This window comes from Alosa sapidissima, chromosome 23 (genome assembly GCF_018492685.1).
Source record: "Alosa sapidissima isolate fAloSap1 chromosome 23, fAloSap1.pri, whole genome shotgun sequence".
NCBI lineage: Eukaryota > Metazoa > Chordata > Actinopteri > Clupeiformes > Clupeidae > Alosa > Alosa sapidissima.
In genome coordinates, this window is record NC_055979.1 from 20,121,697 (window position 1) to 20,144,704 (window position 23,008).

Sequence of the window (23,008 nt, forward strand, 5' to 3'; positions counted from 1 at the left end):
CGTGGACTTCCACAATTACGATAGAAGCCTAAAGGTGTTGCGTGGCACAATGTCTAGACTGGGAAGTGCTTTGGTTTTGACAAGCACTGAAGGGGATGTAGCTCAGTGGTAGAGCGCATGCTTTGCATGTATGAGGTCCCGGGTTCAATCCCCGGCATCTCCACTTATACATCCCTAAAGTAGGTACCGTCACAAGCCGTGGTACAGAGTTACACAAATGAAACAGCCTGTGGAGTGGAGTTTAGCACCGGCAGAGGAAAAAGCTTGTATTTTGTTGGCTCCTCCGTGGACTTCCACAATTACGATAGAAGCCTAAAGGTGTTGCGTGGCACAATGTCTAGACTGGGAAGTGCTTTGGTTTTGACAAGCACTGAAGGGGATGTAGCTCAGTGGTAGAGCGCATGCTTTGCATGTATGAGGTCCCGGGTTCAATCCCCGGCATCTCCATTTATGCAGCATTAAAGGGACTTTAGGGATTGTCGCAAGCCTCGAGAAAGTTTGTGGAGAGGAAAGGAGCAGTGACAGAGGATCAGACTTGTAGTTGTTGTTGACTTTGGCCCGGTTGATTCCTCTGTGGATCTCCGCAATTATGAACAAATCCCTCAAGTGCTAGCGTGGCACAACGTCTCGAATTGTAAGTGTCGTCTTTTGAAAGTGGATGAAGGGCATGTAGCTCAGTGGTAGAGCGCATGCTTCGCATGTATGAGGTCCCGGGTTCAATCCCCGGCATCTCCACTTATACATCCCTAAAGTAGGTCTGGGTACCGTCACAAGCCGTGGTCCAGAGTTTGTACAGAGTTACACAAATGAAACAGCCTGTGGAGTGGAGTTTAGCACCGGCAGAGGACAAGGCTTGTATTTTGTTGGCTCCTCTGTGGACTTCCACAATTACGATAGAATCCTAAAGATGTTGCGTTGCAAAACGTCTGGGCCGAGAAATGCTATCTTTCGTCAACAAATGAAGGGGATGTAGCTCAGTGGTAGAGCGCATGCTTTGCATGTATGAGACCCCGGGTTCAATCCCCGGCATCTCCACTTATGCATCCCTAAATGAGGTCTGGGTACAGTCACAAGCCGTGTTTCAGAGTTTGTACAGAATTGTACAAATGAAACAGCCTGTGGAAAGGAGATTAGCACCATCAGAGGACAAGGCTTGTATTTTGTTGGCTCCTCTGTGGACATACACAATTACGACAGAAGCCTAAAGGTGTTGCATGGCACAATGTCTAGGCTGGGAAGTGCTTTGGTGTTAACAAGTACTGAAGGGGATGTAGCTCAGTGGTAGAGCGCATGCTTTGCATGTATGAGGTACCTGGTTCAATCCCCGGCATCTCCACTCATACATCCCTAAAGTAGGTACCGTCACAAGCCGTGGTACAGAGTTACACAAATGAAACAGCCTGTGGAGTGGAGTTTAGCACCGGCAGAGGAAAAAGCTTGTATTTTGTTGGCTCCTCCGTGGACTTCCACAATTACGATAGAAGCCTAAAGGTGTTGCGTGGCACAATGTCTAGACTGGGAAGTGCTTTGGTTTTGACAAGCACTGAAGGGGATGTAGCTCAGTGGTAGAGCGCATGCTTTGCATGTATGAGGTCCCGGGTTCAATCCCCGGCATCTCCATTTATGCAGCATTAAAGGGACTTTAGGGATTGTCGCAAGCCTCGAGAAAGTTTGTGGAGAGGAAAGGAGCAGTGACAGAGGATCAGACTTGTAGTTGTTGTTGACTTTGGCCCGGTTGATTCCTCTGTGGATCTCCGCAATTATGAACAAATCCCTCAAGTGCTAGCGTGGCACAACGTCTCGAATTGTAAGTGTCGTCTTTTGAAAGTGGATGAAGGGGATGTAGCTCAGTGGTAGAGCGCATGCTTCGCATGTATGAGGTCCCGGGTTCAATCCCCGGCATCTCCACTTATACATCCCTAAAGTAGGTCTGGGTACCGTCACAAGCCGTGGTCCAGAGTTTGTACAGAGTTACACAAATGAAACAGCCTGTGGAGTGGAGTTTAGCACCGGCAGAGGACAAGGCTTGTATTTTGTTGGCTCCTCTGTGGACTTACACAATTACGACAGAAGCCTAAAGGTGTTGCATGGCACAATGTCTAGGCTGGGAAGTGCTTTGGTGTTAACAAGTACTGAAGGGGATGTAGCTCAGTGGTAGAGCGCATGCTTCGCATGTATGAGGTCCCGGGTTCAATCCCCGGCATCTCCACTTATACATCCCTAAAGTAGGTCTGGGTACCGTCACAAGCCGTGGTCCAGAGTTTGTACAGCGTTACACAAATGAAACAGCCTGTGGAGTGGAGTTTAGCACCGGCAGAGGAAAAAGCTTGTATTTTGTTGGCTCCTCCGTGGACTTCCACAATTACGATAGAAGCCTAAAGGTGTTGCGTGGCACAATGTCTAGACTGGGAAGTGCTTTGGTTTTGACAAGCACTGAAGGGGATGTAGCTCAGTGGTAGAGCACATGCTTTGCATGTATGAGGTCCCGGGTTCAATCCCCGGCATCTCCATTTATGCAGCATTAAAGGGACTTTAGGGATTGTCGCAAGCCTCGAGAAAGTTTGTGGAGAGGAAAGGAGCAGTGACAGAGGATCAGACTTGTAGTTGTTGTTGACTTTGGCCCGGTTGATTCCTCTGTGGATCTCCGCAATTATGAACAAATCCCTCAAGTGCTAGCGTGGCACAACGTCTCGAATTGTAAGTGTCGTCTTTTGAAAGTGGATGAAGGGGTTGTAGCTCAGTGGTAGAGCGCATGCTTCGCATGTATGAGGTCCCGGGTTCAATCCCCGGCATCTCCACTTATACATCCCTAAAGTAGGTCTGGGTACCGTCACAAGCCGTGGTCCAGAGTTTGTACAGAGTTACACAAATGAAACAGCCTGTGGAGTGGAGTTTAGCACCGGCAGAGGACAAGGCTTGTATTTTGTTGGCTCCTCTGTGGACTTCCACAATTACGATAGAATCCTAAAGATGTTGCGTTGCAAAACGTCTGGGCCGAGAAATGCTATCTTTCGTCAACAAATGAAGGGGATGTAGCTCAGTGGTAGAGCGCATGCTTTGCATGTATGAGGCCCCGGGTTCAATCCCCGGCATCTCCACTTATGCATCCCTAAATGAGGTCTGGCACAATGAGGTGGCACAATGTCTAGACTGGGAAGTGCTTTGGTTTTGACAAGCACTGAAGGGGATGTAGCTCAGTGGTAGAGCGCATGCTTTGCATGTATGAGGTCCCGGGTTCAATCCCCGGCATCTCCACTTATACATCCCTAAAGTAGGTACCGTCACAAGCCGTGGTACAGAGTTACACAAATGAAACAGCCTGTGGAGTGGAGTTTAGCACCGGCAGAGGAAAAAGCTTGTATTTTGTTGGCTCCTCCGTGGACTTCCACAATTACGATAGAAGCCTAAAGGTGTTGCGTGGCACAATGTCTAGACTGGGAAGTGCTTTGGTTTTGACAAGCACTGAAGGGGATGTAGCTCAGTGGTAGAGCGCATGCTTTGCATGTATGAGGTTCCGGGTTCAATCCCCGGCATCTCCATTTATGCAGCATTAAAGGGACTTTAGGGATTGTCACAAGCCTCGAGAAAGTTTGTGGAGAGGAAAGGAGCAGTGACAGAGGATCAGACTTGTAGTTGTTGTTGACTTTGGCCCGGTTGATCCCTCTGTGGACCTCCGCAATTATGAACAAATCCCTCAAGTGCTAGCGTGGCACAACGTCTCGAATTGTAAGTGTCGTCTTTTGAAAGTGGATGAAGGGGATGTAGCTCAGTGGTAGAGCGCATGCTTCGCATGTATGAGGTCCCGGGTTCAATCCCCGGCATCTCCACTTATACATCCCTAAAGTAGGTCTGGGTACCGTCACAAGCCGTGGTCCAGAGTTTGTACAGAGTTACACAAATGAAACAGCCTGTGGAGTGGAGTTTAGCACCGGCAGAGGACAAGGCTTGTATTTTGTTGGCTCCTCTGTGGACTTCCACAATTACGATAGAATCCTAAAGATGTTGCGTTGCAAAACGTCTGGGCCGAGAAATGCTATCTTTCGTCAACAAATGAAGGGGATGTAGCTCAGTGGTAGAGCGCATGCTTTGCATGTATGAGGCCCCGGGTTCAATCCCCGGCATCTCTACTTATGCATCCCTAAATGAGGTCTGGGTACAGTCACAAGCCGTGTTTCAGAGTTTGTACAGAATTGTACAAATGAAACAGCCTGTGGAAAGGAGATTAGCACCATCAGAGGACAAGGCTTGTATTTTGTTGGCTCCTCTGTGGACATACACAATTACGACAGAAGCCTAAAGGTGTTGCATGGCACAATGTCTAGGCTGGGAAGTGCTTTGGTGTTAACAAGTACTGAAGGGGATGTAGCTCAGTGGTAGAGCGCATGCTTTGCATGTATGAGGTACCTGGTTCAATCCCCGGCATCTCCACTTATACATCCCTAAAGTAGGTACCGTCACAAGCCGTGGTACAGAGTTACACAAATGAAACAGCCTGTGGAGTGGAGTTTAGCACCGGCAGAGAAAAAAGCTTGTATTTTGTTGGCTCCTCCGTGGACTTCCACAATTACGATAGAAGCCTAAAGGTGTTGCGTGGCACAATGTCTAGACTGGGAAGTGCTTTGGTTTTGACAAGCACTGAAGGGGATGTAGCTCAGTGGTAGAGCGCATGCTTTGCATGTATGAGGTCCCGGGTTCAATCCCCGGCATCTCCATTTATGCAGCATTAAAGGGACTTTAGGGATTGTCGCAAGCCTCGAGAAAGTTTGTGGAGAGGAAAGGAGCAGTGACAGAGGATCAGACTTGTAGTTGTTGTTGACTTTGGCCCGGTTGATTCCTCTGTGGATCTCCGCAATTATGAACAAATCCCTCAAGTGCTAGCGTGGCACAACGTCTCGAATTGTAAGTGTCGTCTTTTGAAAGTGGATGAAGGGGATGTAGCTCAGTGGTAGAGCGCATGCTTCGCATGTATGAGGTCCCGGGTTCAATCCCCGGCATCTCCACTTATACATCCCTAAAGTAGGTCTGGGTACCGTCACAAGCCGTGGTCCAGAGTTTGTACAGAGTTACACAAATGAAACAGCCTGTGGAGTGGAGTTTAGCACCGGCAGAGGACAAGGCTTGTATTTTGTTGGCTCCTCTGTGGACTTACACAATTACGACAGAAGCCTAAAGGTGTTGCATGGCACAATGTCTAGGCTGGGAAGTGCTTTGGTGTTAACAAGTACTGAAGGGGATGTAGCTCAGTGGTAGAGCGCATGCTTCGCATGTATGAGGTCCCGGGTTCAATCCCCGGCATCTCCACTTATACATCCCTAAAGTAGGTCTGGGTACCGTCACAAGCCGTGGTCCAGAGTTTGTACAGCGTTACACAAATGAAACAGCCTGTGGAGTGGAGTTTAGCACCGGCAGAGGAAAAAGCTTGTATTTTGTTGGCTCCTCCGTGGACTTCCACAATTACGATAGAAGCCTAAAGGTGTTGCGTGGCACAATGTCTAGACTGGGAAGTGCTTTGGTTTTGACAAGCACTGAAGGGGATGTAGCTCAGTGGTAGAGCACATGCTTTGCATGTATGAGGTCCCGGGTTCAATCCCCGGCATCTCCATTTATGCAGCATTAAAGGGACTTTAGGGATTGTCGCAAGCCTCGAGAAAGTTTGTGGAGAGGAAAGGAGCAGTGACAGAGGATCAGACTTGTAGTTGTTGTTGACTTTGGCCCGGTTGATTCCTCTGTGGATCTCCGCAATTATGAACAAATCCCTCAAGTGCTAGCGTGGCACAACGTCTCGAATTGTAAGTGTCGTCTTTTGAAAGTGGATGAAGGGGTTGTAGCTCAGTGGTAGAGCGCATGCTTCGCATGTATGAGGTCCCGGGTTCAATCCCCGGCATCTCCACTTATACATCCCTAAAGTAGGTCTGGGTACCGTCACAAGCCGTGGTCCAGAGTTTGTACAGAGTTACACAAATGAAACAGCCTGTGGAGTGGAGTTTAGCACCGGCAGAGGACAAGGCTTGTATTTTGTTGGCTCCTCTGTGGACTTCCACAATTACGATAGAATCCTAAAGATGTTGCGTTGCAAAACGTCTGGGCCGAGAAATGCTATCTTTCGTCAACAAATGAAGGGGATGTAGCTCAGTGGTAGAGCGCATGCTTTGCATGTATGAGGCCCCGGGTTCAATCCCCGGCATCTCCACTTATGCATCCCTAAATGAGGTCTGGCACAATGAGGTGGCACAATGTCTAGACTGGGAAGTGCTTTGGTTTTGACAAGCACTGAAGGGGATGTAGCTCAGTGGTAGAGCGCATGCTTTGCATGTATGAGGTCCCGGGTTCAATCCCCGGCATCTCCACTTATACATCCCTAAAGTAGGTACCGTCACAAGCCGTGGTACAGAGTTACACAAATGAAACAGCCTGTGGAGTGGAGTTTAGCACCGGCAGAGGAAAAAGCTTGTATTTTGTTGGCTCCTCCGTGGACTTCCACAATTACGATAGAAGCCTAAAGGTGTTGCGTGGCACAATGTCTAGACTGGGAAGTGCTTTGGTTTTGACAAGCACTGAAGGGGATGTAGCTCAGTGGTAGAGCGCATGCTTTGCATGTATGAGGTTCCGGGTTCAATCCCCGGCATCTCCATTTATGCAGCATTAAAGGGACTTTAGGGATTGTCACAAGCCTCGAGAAAGTTTGTGGAGAGGAAAGGAGCAGTGACAGAGGATCAGACTTGTAGTTGTTGTTGACTTTGGCCCGGTTGATCCCTCTGTGGACCTCCGCAATTATGAACAAATCCCTCAAGTGCTAGCGTGGCACAACGTCTCGAATTGTAAGTGTCGTCTTTTGAAAGTGGATGAAGGGGATGTAGCTCAGTGGTAGAGCGCATGCTTCGCATGTATGAGGTCCCGGGTTCAATCCCCGGCATCTCCACTTATACATCCCTAAAGTAGGTCTGGGTACCGTCACAAGCCGTGGTCCAGAGTTTGTACAGAGTTACACAAATGAAACAGCCTGTGGAGTGGAGTTTAGCACCGGCAGAGGACAAGGCTTGTATTTTGTTGGCTCCTCTGTGGACTTCCACAATTACGATAGAATCCTAAAGATGTTGCGTTGCAAAACGTCTGGGCCGAGAAATGCTATCTTTCGTCAACAAATGAAGGGGATGTAGCTCAGTGGTAGAGCGCATGCTTTGCATGTATGAGGCCCCGGGTTCAATCCCCGGCATCTCTACTTATGCATCCCTAAATGAGGTCTGGGTACAGTCACAAGCCGTGTTTCAGAGTTTGTACAGAATTGTACAAATGAAACAGCCTGTGGAAAGGAGATTAGCACCATCAGAGGACAAGGCTTGTATTTTGTTGGCTCCTCTGTGGACATACACAATTACGACAGAAGCCTAAAGGTGTTGCATGGCACAATGTCTAGGCTGGGAAGTGCTTTGGTGTTAACAAGTACTGAAGGGGATGTAGCTCAGTGGTAGAGCGCATGCTTTGCATGTATGAGGTACCTGGTTCAATCCCCGGCATCTCCACTTATACATCCCTAAAGTAGGTACCGTCACAAGCCGTGGTACAGAGTTACACAAATGAAACAGCCTGTGGAGTGGAGTTTAGCACCGGCAGAGAAAAAAGCTTGTATTTTGTTGGCTCCTCCGTGGACTTCCACAATTACGATAGAAGCCTAAAGGTGTTGCGTGGCACAATGTCTAGACTGGGAAGTGCTTTGGTTTTGACAAACACTGAAGGGGATGTAGCTCAGTGGTAGAGCGCATGCTTTGCATGTATGAGGTCCCGGGTTCAATCCCCGGCATCTCCATTTATGCAGCATTAAAGGGACTTTAGGGATTGTCGCAAGCCTCGAGAAAGTTTGTGGAGAGGAAAGGAGCAGTGACAGAGGATCAGACTTGTAGTTGTTGTTGACTTTGGCCCGGTTGATTCCTCTGTGGATCTCCGCAATTATGAACAAATCCCTCAAGTGCTAGCGTGGCACAACGTCTCGAATTGTAAGTGTCGTCTTTTGAAAGTGGATGAAGGGGATGTAGCTCAGTGGTAGAGCGCATGCTTCGCATGTATGAGGTCCCGGGTTCAATCCCCGGCATCTCCACTTATACATCCCTAAAGTAGGTCTGGGTACCGTCACAAGCCGTGGTCCAGAGTTTGTACAGAGTTACACAAATGAAACAGCCTGTGGAGTGGAGTTTAGCACCGGCAGAGGACAAGGCTTGTATTTTGTTGGCTCCTCTGTGGACTTCCACAATTACGATAGAATCCTAAAGATGTTGCGTTGCAAAACGTCTGGGCCGAGAAATGCTATCTTTCGTCAACAAATGAAGGGGATGTAGCTCAGTGGTAGAGCGTATGCTTTGCATGTATGAGGCCCCGGGTTCAATCCCCGGCATCTCCACTTATGCATCCCTAAATGAGGTCTGGGTACAGTCACAAGCCGTGTTTCAGAGTTTGTACGGAATTGTACAAATGAAACAGCCTGTGGAAAGGAGATTAGCACCATCAGAGGACAAGGCTTGTATTTTGTTGGCTCCTCTGTGGACATACACAATTACTACAGAAGCCTAAAGGTGTTGCATGGCACAATGTCTAGGCTGGGAAGTGCTTTGGTGTTAACAAGTACTGAAGGGGATGTAGCTCAGTGGTAGAGCGCATGCTTTGCATGTATGAGGTCCCGGGTTCAATCCCCGGCATCTCCACTTATACATCCCTAAAGTAGGTACCGTCACAAGCCGTGGTACAGAGTTACACAAATGAAACAGCTTGTGGAGTGGAGTTTAGCACCGGCAGAGGAAAAAGCTTGTATTTTGTTGGCTCCTCCGTGGACTTCCACAATTACGATAGAAGCCTAAAGGTGTTGCGTGGCACAATGTCTAGACTGGGAAGTGCTTTGGTTTTGACAAGCACTGAAGGGGATGTAGCTCAGTGGTAGAGCGCATGCTTTGCATGTATGAGGTCCCGGGTTCAATCCCAGGCATCTCCATTTATGCAGCATTAAAGGGACTTTAGGGATTGTCGCAAGCCTCGAGAAAGTTTGTGGAGAGGAAAGGAGCAGTGACAGAGGATCAGACTTGTAGTTGTTGTTGACTTTGGCCCGGTTGATTCCTCTGTGGATCTCCGCAATTATGAACAAATCCCTCAAGTGCTAGCGTGGCACAACGTCTCGAATTGTAAGTGTCGTCTTTTGAAAGTGGATGAAGGGGATGTAGCTCAGTGGTAGAGCGCATGCTTCGCATGTATGAGGTCCCGGGTTCAATCCCCGGCATCTCCACTTATACATCCCTAAAGTAGGTCTGGGTACCGTCACAAGCCGTGGTCCAGAGTTTGTACAGAGTTACACAAATGAAACAGCCTGTGGAGTGGAGTTTAGCACCGGCAGAGGACAAGGCTTGTATTTTGTTGGCTCCTCTGTGGACTTCCACAATTACGATAGAATCCTAAAGATGTTGCGTTGCAAAACGTCTGGGCCGAGAAATGCTATCTTTCGTCAACAAATGAAGGGGATGTAGCTCAGTGGTAGAGCGTATGCTTTGCATGTATGAGGCCCCGGGTTCAATCCCCGGCATCTCCACTTATGCATCCCTAAATGAGGTCTGGGTACAGTCACAAGCCGTGTTTCAGAGTTTGTACGGAATTGTACAAATGAAACAGCCTGTGGAAAGGAGATTAGCACCATCAGAGGACAAGGCTTGTATTTTGTTGGCTCCTCTGTGGACATACACAATTACTACAGAAGCCTAAAGGTGTTGCATGGCACAATGTCTAGGCTGGGAAGTGCTTTGGTGTTAACAAGTACTGAAGGGGATGTAGCTCAGTGGTAGAGCGCATGCTTTGCATGTATGAGGTCCCGGGTTCAATCCCCGGCATCTCCACTTATACATCCCTAAAGTAGGTACCGTCACAAGCCGTGGTACAGAGTTACACAAATGAAACAGCTTGTGGAGTGGAGTTTAGCACCGGCAGAGGAAAAAGCTTGTATTTTGTTGGCTCCTCCGTGGACTTCCACAATTACGATAGAAGCCTAAAGGTGTTGCGTGGCACAATGTCTAGACTGGGAAGTGCTTTGGTTTTGACAAGCACTGAAGGGGATGTAGCTCAGTGGTAGAGCGCATGCTTTGCATGTATGAGGTCCCGGGTTCAATCCCAGGCATCTCCATTTATGCAGCATTAAAGGGACTTTAGGGATTGTCGCAAGCCTCGAGAAAGTTTGTGGAGAGGAAAGGAGCAGTGACAGAGGATCAGACTTGTAGTTGTTGTTGACTTTGGCCCGGTTGATTCCTCTGTGGATCTCCGCAATTATGAACAAATCCCTCAAGTGCTAGCGTGGCACAACGTCTCGAATTGTAAGTGTCGTCTTTTGAAAGTGGATGAAGGGGATGTAGCTCAGTGGTAGAGCGCATGCTTCGCATGTATGAGGTCCCGGGTTCAATCCCCGGCATCTCCACTTATACATCCCTAAAGTAGGTCTGGGTACCGTCACAAGCCGTGGTCCAGAGTTTGTACAGAGTTACACAAATGAAACAGCCTGTGGAGTGGAGTTTAGCACCGGCAGAGGACAAGGCTTGTATTTTGTTGGCTCCTCTGTGGACTTCCACAATTACGATAGAATCCTAAAGATGTTGCGTTGCAAAACGTCTGGGCCGAGAAATGCTATCTTTCGTCAACAAATGAAGGGGATGTAGCTCAGTGGTAGAGCGCATGCTTTGCATGTATGAGGCCCCGGGTTCAATCCCCGGCATCTCTACTTATGCATCCCTAAATGAGGTCTGGGTACAGTCACAAGCCGTGTTTCAGAGTTTGTACAGAATTGTACAAATGAAACAGCCTGTGGAAAGGAGATTAGCACCATCAGAGGACAAGGCTTGTATTTTGTTGGCTCCTCTGTGGACATACACAATTACGACAGAAGCCTAAAGGTGTTGCATGGCACAATGTCTAGGCTGGGAAGTGCTTTGGTGTTAACAAGTACTGAAGGGGATGTAGCTCAGTGGTAGAGCGCATGCTTTGCATGTATGAGGTACCTGGTTCAATCCCCGGCATCTCCACTTATACATCCCTAAAGTAGGTACCGTCACAAGCCGTGGTACAGAGTTACACAAATGAAACAGCCTGTGGAGTGGAGTTTAGCACCGGCAGAGAAAAAAGCTTGTATTTTGTTGGCTCCTCCGTGGACTTCCACAATTACGATAGAAGCCTAAAGGTGTTGCGTGGCACAATGTCTAGACTGGGAAGTGCTTTGGTTTTGACAAACACTGAAGGGGATGTAGCTCAGTGGTAGAGCGCATGCTTTGCATGTATGAGGTCCCGGGTTCAATCCCCGGCATCTCCATTTATGCAGCATTAAAGGGACTTTAGGGATTGTCGCAAGCCTCGAGAAAGTTTGTGGAGAGGAAAGGAGCAGTGACAGAGGATCAGACTTGTAGTTGTTGTTGACTTTGGCCCGGTTGGTTCCTCTGTGGATCTCCGCAATTATGAACAAATCCCTCAAGTGCTAGCGTGGCACAACGTCTCGAATTGTAAGTGTCGTCTTTTGAAAGTGGATGAAGGGGATGTAGCTCAGTGGTAGAGCGCATGCTTCGCATGTATGAGGTCCCGGGTTCAATCCCCGGCATCTCCACTTATACATCCCTAAAGTAGGTCTGGGTACCGTCACAAGCCGTGGTCCAGAGTTTGTACAGAGTTACACAAATGAAACAGCCTGTGGAGTGGAGTTTAGCACCGGCAGAGGACAAGGCTTGTATTTTGTTGGCTCCTCTGTGGACTTCCACAATTACGATAGAATCCTAAAGATGTTGCGTTGCAAAACGTCTGGGCCGAGAAATGCTATCTTTCGTCAACAAATGAAGGGGATGTAGCTCAGTGGTAGAGCGTATGCTTTGCATGTATGAGGCCCCGGGTTCAATCCCCGGCATCTCCACTTATGCATCCCTAAATGAGGTCTGGGTACAGTCACAAGCCGTGTTTCAGAGTTTGTACGGAATTGTACAAATGAAACAGCCTGTGGAAAGGAGATTAGCACCATCAGAGGACAAGGCTTGTATTTTGTTGGCTCCTCTGTGGACATACACAATTACTACAGAAGCCTAAAGGTGTTGCATGGCACAATGTCTAGGCTGGGAAGTGCTTTGGTGTTAACAAGTACTGAAGGGGATGTAGCTCAGTGGTAGAGCGCATGCTTTGCATGTATGAGGTCCCGGGTTCAATCCCCGGCATCTCCACTTATACATCCCTAAAGTAGGTACCGTCACAAGCCGTGGTACAGAGTTACACAAATGAAACAGCTTGTGGAGTGGAGTTTAGCACCGGCAGAGGAAAAAGCTTGTATTTTGTTGGCTCCTCCGTGGACTTCCACAATTACGATAGAAGCCTAAAGGTGTTGCGTGGCACAATGTCTAGACTGGGAAGTGCTTTGGTTTTGACAAGCACTGAAGGGGATGTAGCTCAGTGGTAGAGCGCATGCTTTGCATGTATGAGGTCCCGGGTTCAATCCCAGGCATCTCCATTTATGCAGCATTAAAGGGACTTTAGGGATTGTCGCAAGCCTCGAGAAAGTTTGTGGAGAGGAAAGGAGCAGTGACAGAGGATCAGACTTGTAGTTGTTGTTGACTTTGGCCCGGTTGATTCCTCTGTGGATCTCCGCAATTATGAACAAATCCCTCAAGTGCTAGCGTGGCACAACGTCTCGAATTGTAAGTGTCGTCTTTTGAAAGTGGATGAAGGGGATGTAGCTCAGTGGTAGAGCGCATGCTTCGCATGTATGAGGTCCCGGGTTCAATCCCCGGCATCTCCACTTATACATCCCTAAAGTAGGTCTGGGTACCGTCACAAGCCGTGGTCCAGAGTTTGTACAGAGTTACACAAATGAAACAGCCTGTGGAGTGGAGTTTAGCACCGGCAGAGGACAAGGCTTGTATTTTGTTGGCTCCTCTGTGGACTTCCACAATTACGATAGAATCCTAAAGATGTTGCGTTGCAAAACGTCTGGGCCGAGAAATGCTATCTTTCGTCAACAAATGAAGGGGATGTAGCTCAGTGGTAGAGCGTATGCTTTGCATGTATGAGGCCCCGGGTTCAATCCCCGGCATCTCCACTTATGCATCCCTAAATGAGGTCTGGGTACAGTCACAAGCCGTGTTTCAGAGTTTGTACGGAATTGTACAAATGAAACAGCCTGTGGAAAGGAGATTAGCACCATCAGAGGACAAGGCTTGTATTTTGTTGGCTCCTCTGTGGACATACACAATTACTACAGAAGCCTAAAGGTGTTGCATGGCACAATGTCTAGGCTGGGAAGTGCTTTGGTGTTAACAAGTACTGAAGGGGATGTAGCTCAGTGGTAGAGCGCATGCTTTGCATGTATGAGGTCCCGGGTTCAATCCCCGGCATCTCCACTTATACATCCCTAAAGTAGGTACCGTCACAAGCCGTGGTACAGAGTTACACAAATGAAACAGCTTGTGGAGTGGAGTTTAGCACCGGCAGAGGAAAAAGCTTGTATTTTGTTGGCTCCTCCGTGGACTTCCACAATTACGATAGAAGCCTAAAGGTGTTGCGTGGCACAATGTCTAGACTGGGAAGTGCTTTGGTTTTGACAAGCACTGAAGGGGATGTAGCTCAGTGGTAGAGCGCATGCTTTGCATGTATGAGGTCCCGGGTTCAATCCCAGGCATCTCCATTTATGCAGCATTAAAGGGACTTTAGGGATTGTCGCAAGCCTCGAGAAAGTTTGTGGAGAGGAAAGGAGCAGTGACAGAGGATCAGACTTGTAGTTGTTGTTGACTTTGGCCCGGTTGATTCCTCTGTGGATCTCCGCAATTATGAACAAATCCCTCAAGTGCTAGCGTGGCACAACGTCTCGAATTGTAAGTGTCGTCTTTTGAAAGTGGATGAAGGGGATGTAGCTCAGTGGTAGAGCGCATGCTTCGCATGTATGAGGTCCTGGGTTCAATCCCCGGCATCTCCACTTATACATCCCTAAAGTAGGTCTGGGTACCGTCACAAGCCGTGGTCCAGAGTTTGTACAGAGTTGCACAAATGAAACAGCCTGTGGAGTGGAGTTTAGCACCGGCAGAGGACAAGGCTTGTATTTTGTTGGCTCCTCTGTGGACTTCCACAATTACGATAGAATCCTAAAGATGTTGCGTTGCAAAACGTCTGGGCCGAGAAATGCTATCTTTCGTCAACAAATGAAGGGGATGTAGCTCAGTGGTAGAGCGCATGCTTTGCATGTATGAGGCCCCGGGTTCAATCCCCGGCATCTCCACTTATGCATCCCTAAATGAGGTCTGGGTACAGTCACAAGCCGTGTTTCAGAGTTTGTACGGAATTGTACAAATGAAACAGCCTGTGGAAAGGAGATTAGCACCATCAGAGGACAAGGCTTGTATTTTGTTGGCTCCTCTGTGGACATACACAATTACGACAGAAGCCTAAAGGTGTTGCATGGCACAATGTCTAGGCTGGGAAGTGCTTTGGTGTTAACAAGTACTGAAGGGGATGTAGCTCAGTGGTAGAGCGCATGCTTTGCATGTATGAGGTCCCGGGTTCAATCCCCGGCATCTCCACTTATACATCCCTAAAGTAGGTACCGTCACAAGCCGTGGTACAGAGTTACACAAATGAAACAGCCTGTGGAGTGGAGTTTAGCACCGGCAGAGGAAAAAGCTTGTATTTTGTTGGCTCCTCCGTGGACTTCCACAATTACGATAGAAGCCTAAAGGTGTTGCGTGGCACAATGTCTAGACTGGGAAGTGCTTTGGTTTTGACAAGCACTGAAGGGGATGTAGCTCAGTGGTAGAGCGCATGCTTTGCATGTATGAGGTCCCGGGTTCAATCCCCGGCATCTCCATTTATGCAGCATTAAAGGGACTTTAGGGATTGTCGCAAGCCTCGAGAAAGTTTGTGGAGAGGAAAGGAGCAGTGACAGAGGATCAGACTTGTAGTTGTTGTTGACTTTGGCCCGGTTGATTCCTCTGTGGATCTCCGCAATTATGAACAAATCCCTCAAGTGCTAGCGTGGCACAACGTCTCGAATTGTAAGTGTCGTCTTTTGAAAGTGGATGAAGGGGATGTAGCTCAGTGGTAGAGCGCATGCTTCGCATGTATGAGGTCCCGGGTTCAATCCCCGGCATCTCCACTTATACATCCCTAAAGTAGGTCTGGGTACCGTCACAAGCCGTGGTCCAGAGTTTGTACAGAGTTACACAAATGAAACAGCCTGTGGAGTGGAGTTTAGCACCGGCAGAGGACAAGGCTTGTATTTTGTTGGCTCCTCTGTGGACTTCCACAATTACGATAGAATCCTAAAGATGTTGCGTTGCAAAACGTCTGGGCCGAGAAATGCTATCTTTCGTCAACAAATGAAGGGGATGTAGCTCAGTGGTAGAGCGTATGCTTTGCATGTATGAGGCCCCGGGTTCAATCCCCGGCATCTCCACTTATGCATCCCTAAATGAGGTCTGGGTACAGTCACAAGCCGTGTTTCAGAGTTTGTACGGAATTGTACAAATGAAACAGCCTGTGGAAAGGAGATTAGCACCATCAGAGGACAAGGCTTGTATTTTGTTGGCTCCTCTGTGGACATACACAATTACTACAGAAGCCTAAAGGTGTTGCATGGCACAATGTCTAGGCTGGGAAGTGCTTTGGTGTTAACAAGTACTGAAGGGGATGTAGCTCAGTGGTAGAGCGCATGCTTTGCATGTATGAGGTCCCGGGTTCAATCCCCGGCATCTCCACTTATACATCCCTAAAGTAGGTACCGTCACAAGCCGTGGTACAGAGTTACACAAATGAAACAGCCTGTGGAGTGGAGTTTAGCACCGGCAGAGGAAAAAGCTTGTATTTTGTTGGCTCCTCCGTGGACTTCCACAATTACGATAGAAGCCTAAAGGTGTTGCGTGGCACAATGTCTAGACTGGGAAGTGCTTTGGTTTTGACAAGCACTGAAGGGGATGTAGCTCAGTGGTAGAGCGCATGCTTTGCATGTATGAGGTCCCGGGTTCAATCCCAGGCATCTCCATTTATGCAGCATTAAAGGGACTTTAGGGATTGTCGCAAGCCTCGAGAAAGTTTGTGGAGAGGAAAGGAGCAGTGACAGAGGATCAGACTTGTAGTTGTTGTTGACTTTGGCCCGGTTGATTCCTCTGTGGATCTCCGCAATTATGAACAAATCCCTCAAGTGCTAGCGTGGCACAACGTCTCGAATTGTAAGTGTCGTCTTTTGAAAGTGGATGAAGGGGATGTAGCTCAGTGGTAGAGCGCATGCTTCGCATGTATGAGGTCCCGGGTTCAATCCCCGGCATCTCCACTTATACATCCCTAAAGTAGGTCTGGGTACCGTCACAAGCCGTGGTCCAGAGTTTGTACAGAGTTACACAAATGAAACAGCCTGTGGAGTGGAGTTTAGCACCGGCAGAGGACAAGGCTTGTATTTTGTTGGCTCCTCTGTGGACTTCCACAATTACGATAGAATCCTAAAGATGTTGCGTTGCAAAACGTCTGGGCCGAGAAGTGCTATCTTTCGTCAACAAATGACGGGGATATAGCTCAGTGGTAGAGCGCATGCTTTGCATGTATGAGGTCCCGGGTTCAATCCCCGGCATCTCCACTTATGCATCCCTAAATGATGTCTGGGTACAGTCACAAGCCGTGTTTCAGAGTTTGTACGGAATTGTACAAATGAAACAGCCTGTGGAAAGGAGATTAGCACCATCAGAGGACAAGGCTTGTATTTTGTTGGCTCCTCTGTGGACTTACACAATTACGACAGAAGCCTAAAGGTGTTGCATGGCACAATGTCTAGGCTGGGAAGTGCTTTGGTGTTAACAAGTACTGAAGGGGATGTAGCTCAGTGGTAGAGCGCATGCTTCGCATGTATGAGGTCCCGGGTTCAATCCCCGGCATCTCCACTTATACATCCCTAAAGTAGGTCTGGGTACCGTCACAAGCCGTGGTCCAGAGTTTGTACAGCGTTACACAAATGAAACAGCCTGTGGAGTGGAGTTTAGCACCGGCAGAGGAAAAAGCTTGTATTTTGTTGGCTCCTCCGTGGACTTCCACAATTACGATAGAAGCCTAAAGGTGTTGCGTGGCACAATGTCTAGACTGGGAAGTGCTTTGGTTTTGACAAGCACTGAAGGGGATGTAGCTCAGTGGTAGAGCGCATGCTTTGCATGTATGAGGTCCCGGGTTCAATCCCCGGCATCTCCATTTATGCAGCATTAAAGGGACTTTAGGGATTGTCGCAAGCCTCGAGAAAGTTTGTGGAGAGGAAAGGAGCAGTGACAGAGGATCAGACTTGTAGTTGTTGTTGACTTTGGCCCGGTTGATTCCTCTGTGGACCTCCGCAATTATGAACAAATCCCTCAAGTGCTAGCGTGGCACAACGTCTCGAATTGTAAGTGTCGTCTTTTGAAAGTGGATGAAGGGGATGTAGCTCAGTGGTAGAGCGCATGCTTCGCATGTATGATGTCCCGGGTTCAATCCCCTGCATCTCCACTTATACATCCCTAAAGTAGGTCTGGGTACCGTCACAAGCCGTGGTCCAGAGTTTGTACAGAGTTACACAAATGAAACAGCCTGTGGAGTGGAGTTTAGCACCGGCAGAGGACAAGGCTTGTATTTTGTTGGCTCCTCTGTGGACTTCCACAATTACGATAGAATCCTAAAGATGTTGCGTTGCAAAACGTCTGGGCCGAGAAATGCTATCTTTCGTCAACAAATGAAGGGGATGTAGCTCAGTGGTAGAGCGCATGCTTTGCATGTATGAGGCCCCGGGTTCAATCCCCGGCATCTCCACTTATGCATCCCTAAATGAGGTCTGGGTACAGTCACAAGCCGTGTTTCAGAGTTTGTACGGAATTGTACAAATGAAACAGCCTGTGGAAAGGAGATTAGCACCATCAGAGGACAAGGCTTGTATTTTGTTGGCTCCTCTGTGGACATACACAATTACGACAGAAGCCTAAAGGTGTTGCATGGCACAATGTCTAGGCTGGGAAGTGCTTTGGTGTTAACAAGTACTGAAGGGGATGTAGCTCAGTGGTAGAGCGCATGCTTTGCATGTATGAGGTCCCGGGTTCAATCCCCGGCATCTCCACTTATACATCCCTAAAGTAGGTACCGTCACAAGCCGTGGTACAGAGTTACACAAATGAAACAGCCTGTGGAGTGGAGTTTAGCACCGGCAGAGGAAAAAGCTTGTATTTTGTTGGCTCCTCCGTGGACTTCCACAATTACGATAGAAGCCTAAAGGTGTTGCGTGGCACAATGTCTAGACTGGGAAGTGCTTTGGTTTTGACAAGCACTGAAGGGGATGTAGCTCAGTGGTAGAGCGCATGCTTTGCATGTATGAGGTCCCGGGTTCAATCCCCGGCATCTCCATTTATGCAGCATTAAAGGGACTTTAGGGATTGTCGCAAGCCTCGAGAAAGTTTGTGGAGAGGAAAGGAGCAGTGACAGAGGATCAGACTTGTAGTTGTTGTTGACTTTGGCCCGGTTGATTCCTCTGTGGATCTCCGCAATTATGAACAAATCCCTCAAGTGCTAGCGTGGCAGAACGTCTCGAATTGTAAGTGTCGTCTTTTGAAAGTGGATGAAGGGGATGTAGCTCAGTGGTAGAGCGCATGCTTCGCATGTATGAGGTCCCGGGTTTAATCCCCGGCATCTCCACTTATACATCCCTAAAGTAGGTCTGGGTACCGTCACAAGCCGTGGTCCAGAGTTTGTACAGAGTTACACAAATGAAACAGCCTGTGGAGTGGAGTTTAGCACCGGCAGAGGACAAGGCTTGTATTTTGTTGGCTCCTCTGTGGACTTCCACAATTACGATAGAATCCTAAAGATGTTGCGTTGCAAAACGTCTGGGCCGAGAAATGCTATCTTTCGTCAACAAATGAAGGGGATGTAGCTCAGTGGTAGAGCGTATGCTTTGCATGTATGAGGCCCCGGGTTCAATCCCCGGCATCTCCACTTATGCATCCCTAAATGAGGTCTGGGTACAGTCACAAGCCGTGTTTCAGAGTTTGTACGGAATTGTACAAATGAAACAGCCTGTGGAAAGGAGATTAGCACCATCAGAGGACAAGGCTTGTATTTTGTTGGCTCCTCTGTGGACATACACAATTACTACAGAAGCCTAAAGGTGTTGCATGGCACAATGTCTAGGCTGGGAAGTGCTTTGGTGTTAACAAGTACTGAAGGGGATGTAGCTCAGTGGTAGAGCGCATGCTTTGCATGTATGAGGTCCCGGGTTCAATCCCCGGCATCTCCACTTATACATCCCTAAAGTAGGTACCGTCACAAGCCGTGGTACAGAGTTACACAAATGAAACAGCCTGTGGAGTGGAGTTTAGCACCGGCAGAGGAAAAAGCTTGTATTTTGTTGGCTCCTCCGTGGACTTCCACAATTACGATAGAAGCCTAAAGGTGTTGCGTGGCACAATGTCTAGACTGGGAAGTGCTTTGGTTTTGACAAGCACTGAAGGGGATGTAGCTCAGTGGTAGAGCGCATGCTTTGCATGTATGAGGTCCCGGGTTCAATCCCAGGCATCTCCATTTATGCAGCATTAAAGGGACTTTAGGGATTGTCGCAAGCCTCGAGAAAGTTTGTGGAGAGGAAAGGAGCAGTGACAGAGGATCAGACTTGTAGTTGTTGTTGACTTTGGCCCGGTTGATTCCTCTGTGGATCTCCGCAATTATGAACAAATCCCTCAAGTGCTAGCGTGGCACAACGTCTCGAATTGTAAGTGTCGTCTTTTGAAAGTGGATGAAGGGGATGTAGCTCAGTGGTAGAGCGCATGCTTCGCATGTATGAGGTCCCGGGTTCAATCCCCGGCATCTCCACTTATACATCCCTAAAGTAGGTCTGGGTACCGTCACAAGCCGTGGTCCAGAGTTTGTACAGAGTTACACAAATGAAACAGCCTGTGGAGTGGAGTTTAGCACCGGCAGAGGACAAGGCTTGTATTTTGTTGGCTCCTCTGTGGACTTCCACAATTACGATAGAATCCTAAAGATGTTGCGTTGCAAAACGTCTGGGCCGAGAAGTGCTATCTTTCGTCAACAAATGACGGGGATATAGCTCAGTGGTAGAGCGCATGCTTTGCATGTATGAGGTCCCGGGTTCAATCCCCGGCATCTCCACTTATGCATCCCTAAATGATGTCTGGGTACAGTCACAAGCCGTGTTTCAGAGTTTGTACGGAATTGTACAAATGAAACAGCCTGTGGAAAGGAGATTAGCACCATCAGAGGACAAGGCTTGTATTTTGTTGGCTCCTCTGTGGACTTACACAATTACGACAGAAGCCTAAAGGTGTTGCATGGCACAATGTCTAGGCTGGGAAGTGCTTTGGTGTTAACAAGTACTGAAGGGGATGTAGCTCAGTGGTAGAGCGCATGCTTCGCATGTATGAGGTCCCGGGTTCAATCCCCGGCATCTCCACTTATACATCCCTAAAGTAGGTCTGGGTACCGTCACAAGCCGTGGTCCAGAGTTTGTACAGCGTTACACAAATGAAACAGCCTGTGGAGTGGAGTTTAGCACCGGCAGAGGAAAAAGCTTGTATTTTGTTGGCTCCTCCGTGGACTTCCACAATTACGATAGAAGCCTAAAGGTGTTGCGTGGCACAATGTCTAGACTGGGAAGTGCTTTGGTTTTGACAAGCACTGAAGGGAATGTAGCTCAGTGGTAGAGCGCATGCTTTGCATGTATGAGGTCCCGGGTTCAATCCCCGGCATCTCCATTTATGCAGCATTAAAGGGACTTTAGGGATTGTCGCAAGCCTCGAGAAAGTTTGTGGAGAGGAAAGGAGCAGTGACAGAGGATCAGACTTGTAGTTGTTGTTGACTTTGGCCCGGTTGATTCCTCTGTGGATCTCCGCAATTATGAACAAATCCCTCAAGTGCTAGCGTGGCACAACGTCTCGAATTGTAAGTGTCGTCTTTTGAAAGTGGATGAAGGGGATGTAGCTCAGTGGTAGAGCGCATGCTTCGCATGTATGAGGTCCCGGGTTCAATCCCCGGCATCTCCACTTATACATCCCTAAAGTAGGTCTGGGTACCGTCACAAGCCGTGGTCCAGAGTTTGTACAGAGTTACACAAATGAAACAGCCTGTGGAGTGGAGTTTAGCACCGGCAGAGGACAAGGCTTGTATTTTGTTGGCTCCTCTGTGGACTTCCACAATTACGATAGAATCCTAAAGATGTTGCGTTGCAAAACGTCTGGGCCGAGAAATGCTATCTTTCGTCAACAAATGAAGGGGATGTAGCTCAGTGATAGAGCCCATGCTTTGCATGTATGAGGCCCCGGGTTCAATCCCCGGCATCTCCACTTATGCATCCCTAAATGAGGTCTGGCACAATGAGGTGGCACAATGTCTAGACTGGGAAGTGCTTTGGTTTTGACAAGCACTGAAGGGGATGTAGCTCAGTGGTAGAGCGCATGCTTTGCATGTATGAGGTCCCGGGTTCAATCCCCGGCATCTCCATTTATGCAGCATTAAAGGGACTTTAGGGATTGTCGCAAGCCTAGAGAAAGTTTGTGGAGAGGAAAGGAGCAGTGACAGAGGATCAGACTTGTAGTTGTTGTTGACTTTGGCCCGGTTGATTCCTCTGTGGACCTCCGCAATTATGAACAAATCCCTCAAGTGCTAGCGTGGCACAACGTCTCGAATTGTAAGTGTCGTCTTTTGAAAGTGGATGAAGGGGATGTAGCTCAGTGGTAGAGCGCATGCTTCGCATGTATGAGGTCCCGGTTTCAATCCCCGGCATCTCCACTTATACATCCCTAAAGTAGGTCTGGGTACCGTCACAAGCCGTGGTCCAGAGTTTGTACAGAGTTACACAAATGAAACAGCCTGTGGAGTGGAGTTTGGCGCAGGCAGAGGACAAGGCTTGTATTTTGTTGGCTCCTCTGTGGACTTCCACAATTACGATAGAATCCTAAAGATGTTGCGTTGCAAAACGTCTGGGCCGAGAAGTGCTATCTTACGCCAAGAAATGAAGGGGATGTAGCTCAGTGGTAGAGCGCATGCTTTGCATGTATGAGGCCCCGGGTTCAATCCCCGGCATTTCCACTTATGCATCCCTAAATGAGGTCTGGGTACAGTCACAAGCCGTGTTTCAGAGTTTGTACGGAATTGTACAAATGAAACAGCCTGTGGAAAGGAGATTAGCACCATCAGAGGACAAGGCTTGTATTTTTTTGGCTCCTCTGTGGACTTACACAATTACGACAGAAGCCTAAAGGTGTTGCATGGCACAATGTCTAGGCTGGGAAGTGCTTTGGTGTTAACAAGTACTCTAGGGGATGTAGCTCAGTGGTAGAGCGCATGCTTCGCATGTATGAGTTCCCGGGTTCAATCCCCGGCATCTCCACTGATACATCCCTAAAGTAGGTCTGGGTACCGTCACAAGCCGTGGTCCAGAGTTTGTACAGAGTTACACAAATGAAACAGCCTGTGGAGTGGCGTTTAGCACCGGCAGAGGAAAAAGCTTGTATTTTGTTGGCTCCTCCGTGGACTTCCACAATTACGATAGAAGCCTAAAGGTGTTGCGTGGCACAATGTCTAGACTGGGAAGTGCTTTGGTTTTGACAAGCACTGAAGGGGATGTAGCTCAGTGGTAGAGCGCATGCTTTGCATGTATGAGGTCCCGGGTTCAATCCCCGGCATCTCCATTTATGCAGCATTAAAGGGACTTTAGGGATTGTCACAAGCCTCGAGAAAGTTTGTGGAGAGGAAAGGAGCAGTGACAGAGGATCAGACTTGTAGTTGTTGTTGACTTTGGCCCGGTTGATCCCTCTGTGGACCTCCGCAATTATGAACAAATCCCTCAAGTGCTAGCGTGGCACAACGTCTCGAATTGTAAGTGTCGTCTTTTGAAAGTGGATGAAGGGGATGTAGCTCAGTGGTAGAGCGCATGCTTCGCATGTATGAGGTCCTGGGTTCAATCCCCGGCATCTCCACTTATACATCCCTAAAGTAGGTCTGGGTACCGTCACAAGCCGTG

The 23,008-nt window shown here is 48.4% G+C and overlaps 80 non-coding genes across 80 annotated transcripts; all 80 read left to right on the forward strand.

The window, feature by feature from the left end:
* Window positions 1-91: 91 nt before the first annotated feature.
* Window positions 92-163, forward strand: trnaa-ugc. Its single transcript has one exon. It is a non-coding gene; the product is annotated as a tRNA-Ala (tRNA).
* Window positions 164-375: 212 nt separating this feature from the next.
* On the forward strand, window positions 376-447 carry trnaa-ugc. Its single transcript has one exon. It is a non-coding gene; the product is annotated as a tRNA-Ala (tRNA).
* A 216-nt stretch (window positions 448-663) lies between these two features.
* Window positions 664-735, forward strand: trnaa-cgc. Its single transcript has one exon. It is a non-coding gene; the product is annotated as a tRNA-Ala (tRNA).
* Window positions 736-963: 228 nt separating this feature from the next.
* Window positions 964-1,035, forward strand: trnaa-ugc. Its single transcript has one exon. It is a non-coding gene; the product is annotated as a tRNA-Ala (tRNA).
* A 229-nt stretch (window positions 1,036-1,264) lies between these two features.
* Window positions 1,265-1,336, forward strand: trnaa-ugc. The gene has a single exon. It is a non-coding gene; the product is annotated as a tRNA-Ala (tRNA).
* A 212-nt stretch (window positions 1,337-1,548) lies between these two features.
* trnaa-ugc lies at window positions 1,549-1,620 on the forward strand. The gene has a single exon. It is a non-coding gene; the product is annotated as a tRNA-Ala (tRNA).
* A 216-nt stretch (window positions 1,621-1,836) lies between these two features.
* On the forward strand, window positions 1,837-1,908 carry trnaa-cgc. The gene has a single exon. It is a non-coding gene; the product is annotated as a tRNA-Ala (tRNA).
* A 229-nt stretch (window positions 1,909-2,137) lies between these two features.
* On the forward strand, window positions 2,138-2,209 carry trnaa-cgc. The gene has a single exon. It is a non-coding gene; the product is annotated as a tRNA-Ala (tRNA).
* Window positions 2,210-2,438: 229 nt separating this feature from the next.
* Window positions 2,439-2,510, forward strand: trnaa-ugc. Its single transcript has one exon. It is a non-coding gene; the product is annotated as a tRNA-Ala (tRNA).
* Window positions 2,511-2,726: 216 nt separating this feature from the next.
* trnaa-cgc lies at window positions 2,727-2,798 on the forward strand. The gene has a single exon. It is a non-coding gene; the product is annotated as a tRNA-Ala (tRNA).
* A 228-nt stretch (window positions 2,799-3,026) lies between these two features.
* On the forward strand, window positions 3,027-3,098 carry trnaa-ugc. Its single transcript has one exon. It is a non-coding gene; the product is annotated as a tRNA-Ala (tRNA).
* An 85-nt stretch (window positions 3,099-3,183) lies between these two features.
* Window positions 3,184-3,255, forward strand: trnaa-ugc. Its single transcript has one exon. It is a non-coding gene; the product is annotated as a tRNA-Ala (tRNA).
* Window positions 3,256-3,467: 212 nt separating this feature from the next.
* Window positions 3,468-3,539, forward strand: trnaa-ugc. Its single transcript has one exon. It is a non-coding gene; the product is annotated as a tRNA-Ala (tRNA).
* A 216-nt stretch (window positions 3,540-3,755) lies between these two features.
* On the forward strand, window positions 3,756-3,827 carry trnaa-cgc. The gene has a single exon. It is a non-coding gene; the product is annotated as a tRNA-Ala (tRNA).
* A 228-nt stretch (window positions 3,828-4,055) lies between these two features.
* trnaa-ugc lies at window positions 4,056-4,127 on the forward strand. The gene has a single exon. It is a non-coding gene; the product is annotated as a tRNA-Ala (tRNA).
* A 229-nt stretch (window positions 4,128-4,356) lies between these two features.
* trnaa-ugc lies at window positions 4,357-4,428 on the forward strand. Its single transcript has one exon. It is a non-coding gene; the product is annotated as a tRNA-Ala (tRNA).
* A 212-nt stretch (window positions 4,429-4,640) lies between these two features.
* On the forward strand, window positions 4,641-4,712 carry trnaa-ugc. The gene has a single exon. It is a non-coding gene; the product is annotated as a tRNA-Ala (tRNA).
* Window positions 4,713-4,928: 216 nt separating this feature from the next.
* trnaa-cgc lies at window positions 4,929-5,000 on the forward strand. Its single transcript has one exon. It is a non-coding gene; the product is annotated as a tRNA-Ala (tRNA).
* Window positions 5,001-5,229: 229 nt separating this feature from the next.
* trnaa-cgc lies at window positions 5,230-5,301 on the forward strand. Its single transcript has one exon. It is a non-coding gene; the product is annotated as a tRNA-Ala (tRNA).
* Window positions 5,302-5,530: 229 nt separating this feature from the next.
* On the forward strand, window positions 5,531-5,602 carry trnaa-ugc. Its single transcript has one exon. It is a non-coding gene; the product is annotated as a tRNA-Ala (tRNA).
* A 216-nt stretch (window positions 5,603-5,818) lies between these two features.
* On the forward strand, window positions 5,819-5,890 carry trnaa-cgc. The gene has a single exon. It is a non-coding gene; the product is annotated as a tRNA-Ala (tRNA).
* Window positions 5,891-6,118: 228 nt separating this feature from the next.
* Window positions 6,119-6,190, forward strand: trnaa-ugc. Its single transcript has one exon. It is a non-coding gene; the product is annotated as a tRNA-Ala (tRNA).
* An 85-nt stretch (window positions 6,191-6,275) lies between these two features.
* Window positions 6,276-6,347, forward strand: trnaa-ugc. Its single transcript has one exon. It is a non-coding gene; the product is annotated as a tRNA-Ala (tRNA).
* Window positions 6,348-6,559: 212 nt separating this feature from the next.
* On the forward strand, window positions 6,560-6,631 carry trnaa-ugc. Its single transcript has one exon. It is a non-coding gene; the product is annotated as a tRNA-Ala (tRNA).
* A 216-nt stretch (window positions 6,632-6,847) lies between these two features.
* On the forward strand, window positions 6,848-6,919 carry trnaa-cgc. Its single transcript has one exon. It is a non-coding gene; the product is annotated as a tRNA-Ala (tRNA).
* Window positions 6,920-7,147: 228 nt separating this feature from the next.
* On the forward strand, window positions 7,148-7,219 carry trnaa-ugc. Its single transcript has one exon. It is a non-coding gene; the product is annotated as a tRNA-Ala (tRNA).
* Window positions 7,220-7,448: 229 nt separating this feature from the next.
* Window positions 7,449-7,520, forward strand: trnaa-ugc. The gene has a single exon. It is a non-coding gene; the product is annotated as a tRNA-Ala (tRNA).
* A 212-nt stretch (window positions 7,521-7,732) lies between these two features.
* On the forward strand, window positions 7,733-7,804 carry trnaa-ugc. The gene has a single exon. It is a non-coding gene; the product is annotated as a tRNA-Ala (tRNA).
* Window positions 7,805-8,020: 216 nt separating this feature from the next.
* On the forward strand, window positions 8,021-8,092 carry trnaa-cgc. The gene has a single exon. It is a non-coding gene; the product is annotated as a tRNA-Ala (tRNA).
* A 228-nt stretch (window positions 8,093-8,320) lies between these two features.
* trnaa-ugc lies at window positions 8,321-8,392 on the forward strand. Its single transcript has one exon. It is a non-coding gene; the product is annotated as a tRNA-Ala (tRNA).
* Window positions 8,393-8,621: 229 nt separating this feature from the next.
* Window positions 8,622-8,693, forward strand: trnaa-ugc. Its single transcript has one exon. It is a non-coding gene; the product is annotated as a tRNA-Ala (tRNA).
* A 212-nt stretch (window positions 8,694-8,905) lies between these two features.
* Window positions 8,906-8,977, forward strand: trnaa-ugc. Its single transcript has one exon. It is a non-coding gene; the product is annotated as a tRNA-Ala (tRNA).
* Window positions 8,978-9,193: 216 nt separating this feature from the next.
* Window positions 9,194-9,265, forward strand: trnaa-cgc. The gene has a single exon. It is a non-coding gene; the product is annotated as a tRNA-Ala (tRNA).
* Window positions 9,266-9,493: 228 nt separating this feature from the next.
* trnaa-ugc lies at window positions 9,494-9,565 on the forward strand. The gene has a single exon. It is a non-coding gene; the product is annotated as a tRNA-Ala (tRNA).
* Window positions 9,566-9,794: 229 nt separating this feature from the next.
* On the forward strand, window positions 9,795-9,866 carry trnaa-ugc. The gene has a single exon. It is a non-coding gene; the product is annotated as a tRNA-Ala (tRNA).
* Window positions 9,867-10,078: 212 nt separating this feature from the next.
* Window positions 10,079-10,150, forward strand: trnaa-ugc. Its single transcript has one exon. It is a non-coding gene; the product is annotated as a tRNA-Ala (tRNA).
* Window positions 10,151-10,366: 216 nt separating this feature from the next.
* Window positions 10,367-10,438, forward strand: trnaa-cgc. The gene has a single exon. It is a non-coding gene; the product is annotated as a tRNA-Ala (tRNA).
* Window positions 10,439-10,666: 228 nt separating this feature from the next.
* Window positions 10,667-10,738, forward strand: trnaa-ugc. The gene has a single exon. It is a non-coding gene; the product is annotated as a tRNA-Ala (tRNA).
* Window positions 10,739-10,967: 229 nt separating this feature from the next.
* On the forward strand, window positions 10,968-11,039 carry trnaa-ugc. The gene has a single exon. It is a non-coding gene; the product is annotated as a tRNA-Ala (tRNA).
* Window positions 11,040-11,251: 212 nt separating this feature from the next.
* On the forward strand, window positions 11,252-11,323 carry trnaa-ugc. The gene has a single exon. It is a non-coding gene; the product is annotated as a tRNA-Ala (tRNA).
* A 216-nt stretch (window positions 11,324-11,539) lies between these two features.
* On the forward strand, window positions 11,540-11,611 carry trnaa-cgc. The gene has a single exon. It is a non-coding gene; the product is annotated as a tRNA-Ala (tRNA).
* Window positions 11,612-11,839: 228 nt separating this feature from the next.
* Window positions 11,840-11,911, forward strand: trnaa-ugc. The gene has a single exon. It is a non-coding gene; the product is annotated as a tRNA-Ala (tRNA).
* A 229-nt stretch (window positions 11,912-12,140) lies between these two features.
* trnaa-ugc lies at window positions 12,141-12,212 on the forward strand. The gene has a single exon. It is a non-coding gene; the product is annotated as a tRNA-Ala (tRNA).
* Window positions 12,213-12,424: 212 nt separating this feature from the next.
* trnaa-ugc lies at window positions 12,425-12,496 on the forward strand. Its single transcript has one exon. It is a non-coding gene; the product is annotated as a tRNA-Ala (tRNA).
* Window positions 12,497-12,712: 216 nt separating this feature from the next.
* On the forward strand, window positions 12,713-12,784 carry trnaa-cgc. The gene has a single exon. It is a non-coding gene; the product is annotated as a tRNA-Ala (tRNA).
* A 228-nt stretch (window positions 12,785-13,012) lies between these two features.
* Window positions 13,013-13,084, forward strand: trnaa-ugc. Its single transcript has one exon. It is a non-coding gene; the product is annotated as a tRNA-Ala (tRNA).
* Window positions 13,085-13,313: 229 nt separating this feature from the next.
* trnaa-ugc lies at window positions 13,314-13,385 on the forward strand. Its single transcript has one exon. It is a non-coding gene; the product is annotated as a tRNA-Ala (tRNA).
* Window positions 13,386-13,597: 212 nt separating this feature from the next.
* Window positions 13,598-13,669, forward strand: trnaa-ugc. The gene has a single exon. It is a non-coding gene; the product is annotated as a tRNA-Ala (tRNA).
* Window positions 13,670-13,885: 216 nt separating this feature from the next.
* Window positions 13,886-13,957, forward strand: trnaa-cgc. Its single transcript has one exon. It is a non-coding gene; the product is annotated as a tRNA-Ala (tRNA).
* Window positions 13,958-14,185: 228 nt separating this feature from the next.
* Window positions 14,186-14,257, forward strand: trnaa-ugc. Its single transcript has one exon. It is a non-coding gene; the product is annotated as a tRNA-Ala (tRNA).
* Window positions 14,258-14,486: 229 nt separating this feature from the next.
* Window positions 14,487-14,558, forward strand: trnaa-ugc. The gene has a single exon. It is a non-coding gene; the product is annotated as a tRNA-Ala (tRNA).
* A 212-nt stretch (window positions 14,559-14,770) lies between these two features.
* trnaa-ugc lies at window positions 14,771-14,842 on the forward strand. The gene has a single exon. It is a non-coding gene; the product is annotated as a tRNA-Ala (tRNA).
* Window positions 14,843-15,058: 216 nt separating this feature from the next.
* Window positions 15,059-15,130, forward strand: trnaa-cgc. Its single transcript has one exon. It is a non-coding gene; the product is annotated as a tRNA-Ala (tRNA).
* Window positions 15,131-15,358: 228 nt separating this feature from the next.
* trnaa-ugc lies at window positions 15,359-15,430 on the forward strand. The gene has a single exon. It is a non-coding gene; the product is annotated as a tRNA-Ala (tRNA).
* A 229-nt stretch (window positions 15,431-15,659) lies between these two features.
* Window positions 15,660-15,731, forward strand: trnaa-ugc. The gene has a single exon. It is a non-coding gene; the product is annotated as a tRNA-Ala (tRNA).
* A 212-nt stretch (window positions 15,732-15,943) lies between these two features.
* On the forward strand, window positions 15,944-16,015 carry trnaa-ugc. The gene has a single exon. It is a non-coding gene; the product is annotated as a tRNA-Ala (tRNA).
* Window positions 16,016-16,231: 216 nt separating this feature from the next.
* Window positions 16,232-16,303, forward strand: trnaa-cgc. Its single transcript has one exon. It is a non-coding gene; the product is annotated as a tRNA-Ala (tRNA).
* A 228-nt stretch (window positions 16,304-16,531) lies between these two features.
* On the forward strand, window positions 16,532-16,603 carry trnaa-ugc. The gene has a single exon. It is a non-coding gene; the product is annotated as a tRNA-Ala (tRNA).
* Window positions 16,604-16,832: 229 nt separating this feature from the next.
* On the forward strand, window positions 16,833-16,904 carry trnaa-cgc. The gene has a single exon. It is a non-coding gene; the product is annotated as a tRNA-Ala (tRNA).
* Window positions 16,905-17,133: 229 nt separating this feature from the next.
* Window positions 17,134-17,205, forward strand: trnaa-ugc. Its single transcript has one exon. It is a non-coding gene; the product is annotated as a tRNA-Ala (tRNA).
* Window positions 17,206-17,421: 216 nt separating this feature from the next.
* trnaa-cgc lies at window positions 17,422-17,493 on the forward strand. Its single transcript has one exon. It is a non-coding gene; the product is annotated as a tRNA-Ala (tRNA).
* A 228-nt stretch (window positions 17,494-17,721) lies between these two features.
* On the forward strand, window positions 17,722-17,793 carry trnaa-ugc. Its single transcript has one exon. It is a non-coding gene; the product is annotated as a tRNA-Ala (tRNA).
* A 229-nt stretch (window positions 17,794-18,022) lies between these two features.
* trnaa-ugc lies at window positions 18,023-18,094 on the forward strand. The gene has a single exon. It is a non-coding gene; the product is annotated as a tRNA-Ala (tRNA).
* A 212-nt stretch (window positions 18,095-18,306) lies between these two features.
* trnaa-ugc lies at window positions 18,307-18,378 on the forward strand. The gene has a single exon. It is a non-coding gene; the product is annotated as a tRNA-Ala (tRNA).
* Window positions 18,379-18,594: 216 nt separating this feature from the next.
* Window positions 18,595-18,666, forward strand: trnaa-cgc. The gene has a single exon. It is a non-coding gene; the product is annotated as a tRNA-Ala (tRNA).
* A 228-nt stretch (window positions 18,667-18,894) lies between these two features.
* On the forward strand, window positions 18,895-18,966 carry trnaa-ugc. Its single transcript has one exon. It is a non-coding gene; the product is annotated as a tRNA-Ala (tRNA).
* A 229-nt stretch (window positions 18,967-19,195) lies between these two features.
* Window positions 19,196-19,267, forward strand: trnaa-ugc. Its single transcript has one exon. It is a non-coding gene; the product is annotated as a tRNA-Ala (tRNA).
* Window positions 19,268-19,479: 212 nt separating this feature from the next.
* Window positions 19,480-19,551, forward strand: trnaa-ugc. Its single transcript has one exon. It is a non-coding gene; the product is annotated as a tRNA-Ala (tRNA).
* Window positions 19,552-19,767: 216 nt separating this feature from the next.
* trnaa-cgc lies at window positions 19,768-19,839 on the forward strand. The gene has a single exon. It is a non-coding gene; the product is annotated as a tRNA-Ala (tRNA).
* A 228-nt stretch (window positions 19,840-20,067) lies between these two features.
* Window positions 20,068-20,139, forward strand: trnaa-ugc. The gene has a single exon. It is a non-coding gene; the product is annotated as a tRNA-Ala (tRNA).
* A 229-nt stretch (window positions 20,140-20,368) lies between these two features.
* Window positions 20,369-20,440, forward strand: trnaa-cgc. The gene has a single exon. It is a non-coding gene; the product is annotated as a tRNA-Ala (tRNA).
* Window positions 20,441-20,669: 229 nt separating this feature from the next.
* trnaa-ugc lies at window positions 20,670-20,741 on the forward strand. Its single transcript has one exon. It is a non-coding gene; the product is annotated as a tRNA-Ala (tRNA).
* A 216-nt stretch (window positions 20,742-20,957) lies between these two features.
* Window positions 20,958-21,029, forward strand: trnaa-cgc. The gene has a single exon. It is a non-coding gene; the product is annotated as a tRNA-Ala (tRNA).
* Window positions 21,030-21,257: 228 nt separating this feature from the next.
* On the forward strand, window positions 21,258-21,329 carry trnaa-ugc. Its single transcript has one exon. It is a non-coding gene; the product is annotated as a tRNA-Ala (tRNA).
* An 85-nt stretch (window positions 21,330-21,414) lies between these two features.
* trnaa-ugc lies at window positions 21,415-21,486 on the forward strand. The gene has a single exon. It is a non-coding gene; the product is annotated as a tRNA-Ala (tRNA).
* A 216-nt stretch (window positions 21,487-21,702) lies between these two features.
* On the forward strand, window positions 21,703-21,774 carry trnaa-cgc. Its single transcript has one exon. It is a non-coding gene; the product is annotated as a tRNA-Ala (tRNA).
* A 228-nt stretch (window positions 21,775-22,002) lies between these two features.
* trnaa-ugc lies at window positions 22,003-22,074 on the forward strand. Its single transcript has one exon. It is a non-coding gene; the product is annotated as a tRNA-Ala (tRNA).
* A 229-nt stretch (window positions 22,075-22,303) lies between these two features.
* trnaa-cgc lies at window positions 22,304-22,375 on the forward strand. The gene has a single exon. It is a non-coding gene; the product is annotated as a tRNA-Ala (tRNA).
* A 229-nt stretch (window positions 22,376-22,604) lies between these two features.
* On the forward strand, window positions 22,605-22,676 carry trnaa-ugc. Its single transcript has one exon. It is a non-coding gene; the product is annotated as a tRNA-Ala (tRNA).
* Window positions 22,677-22,892: 216 nt separating this feature from the next.
* On the forward strand, window positions 22,893-22,964 carry trnaa-cgc. The gene has a single exon. It is a non-coding gene; the product is annotated as a tRNA-Ala (tRNA).
* Window positions 22,965-23,008: the final 44 nt, after the last annotated feature.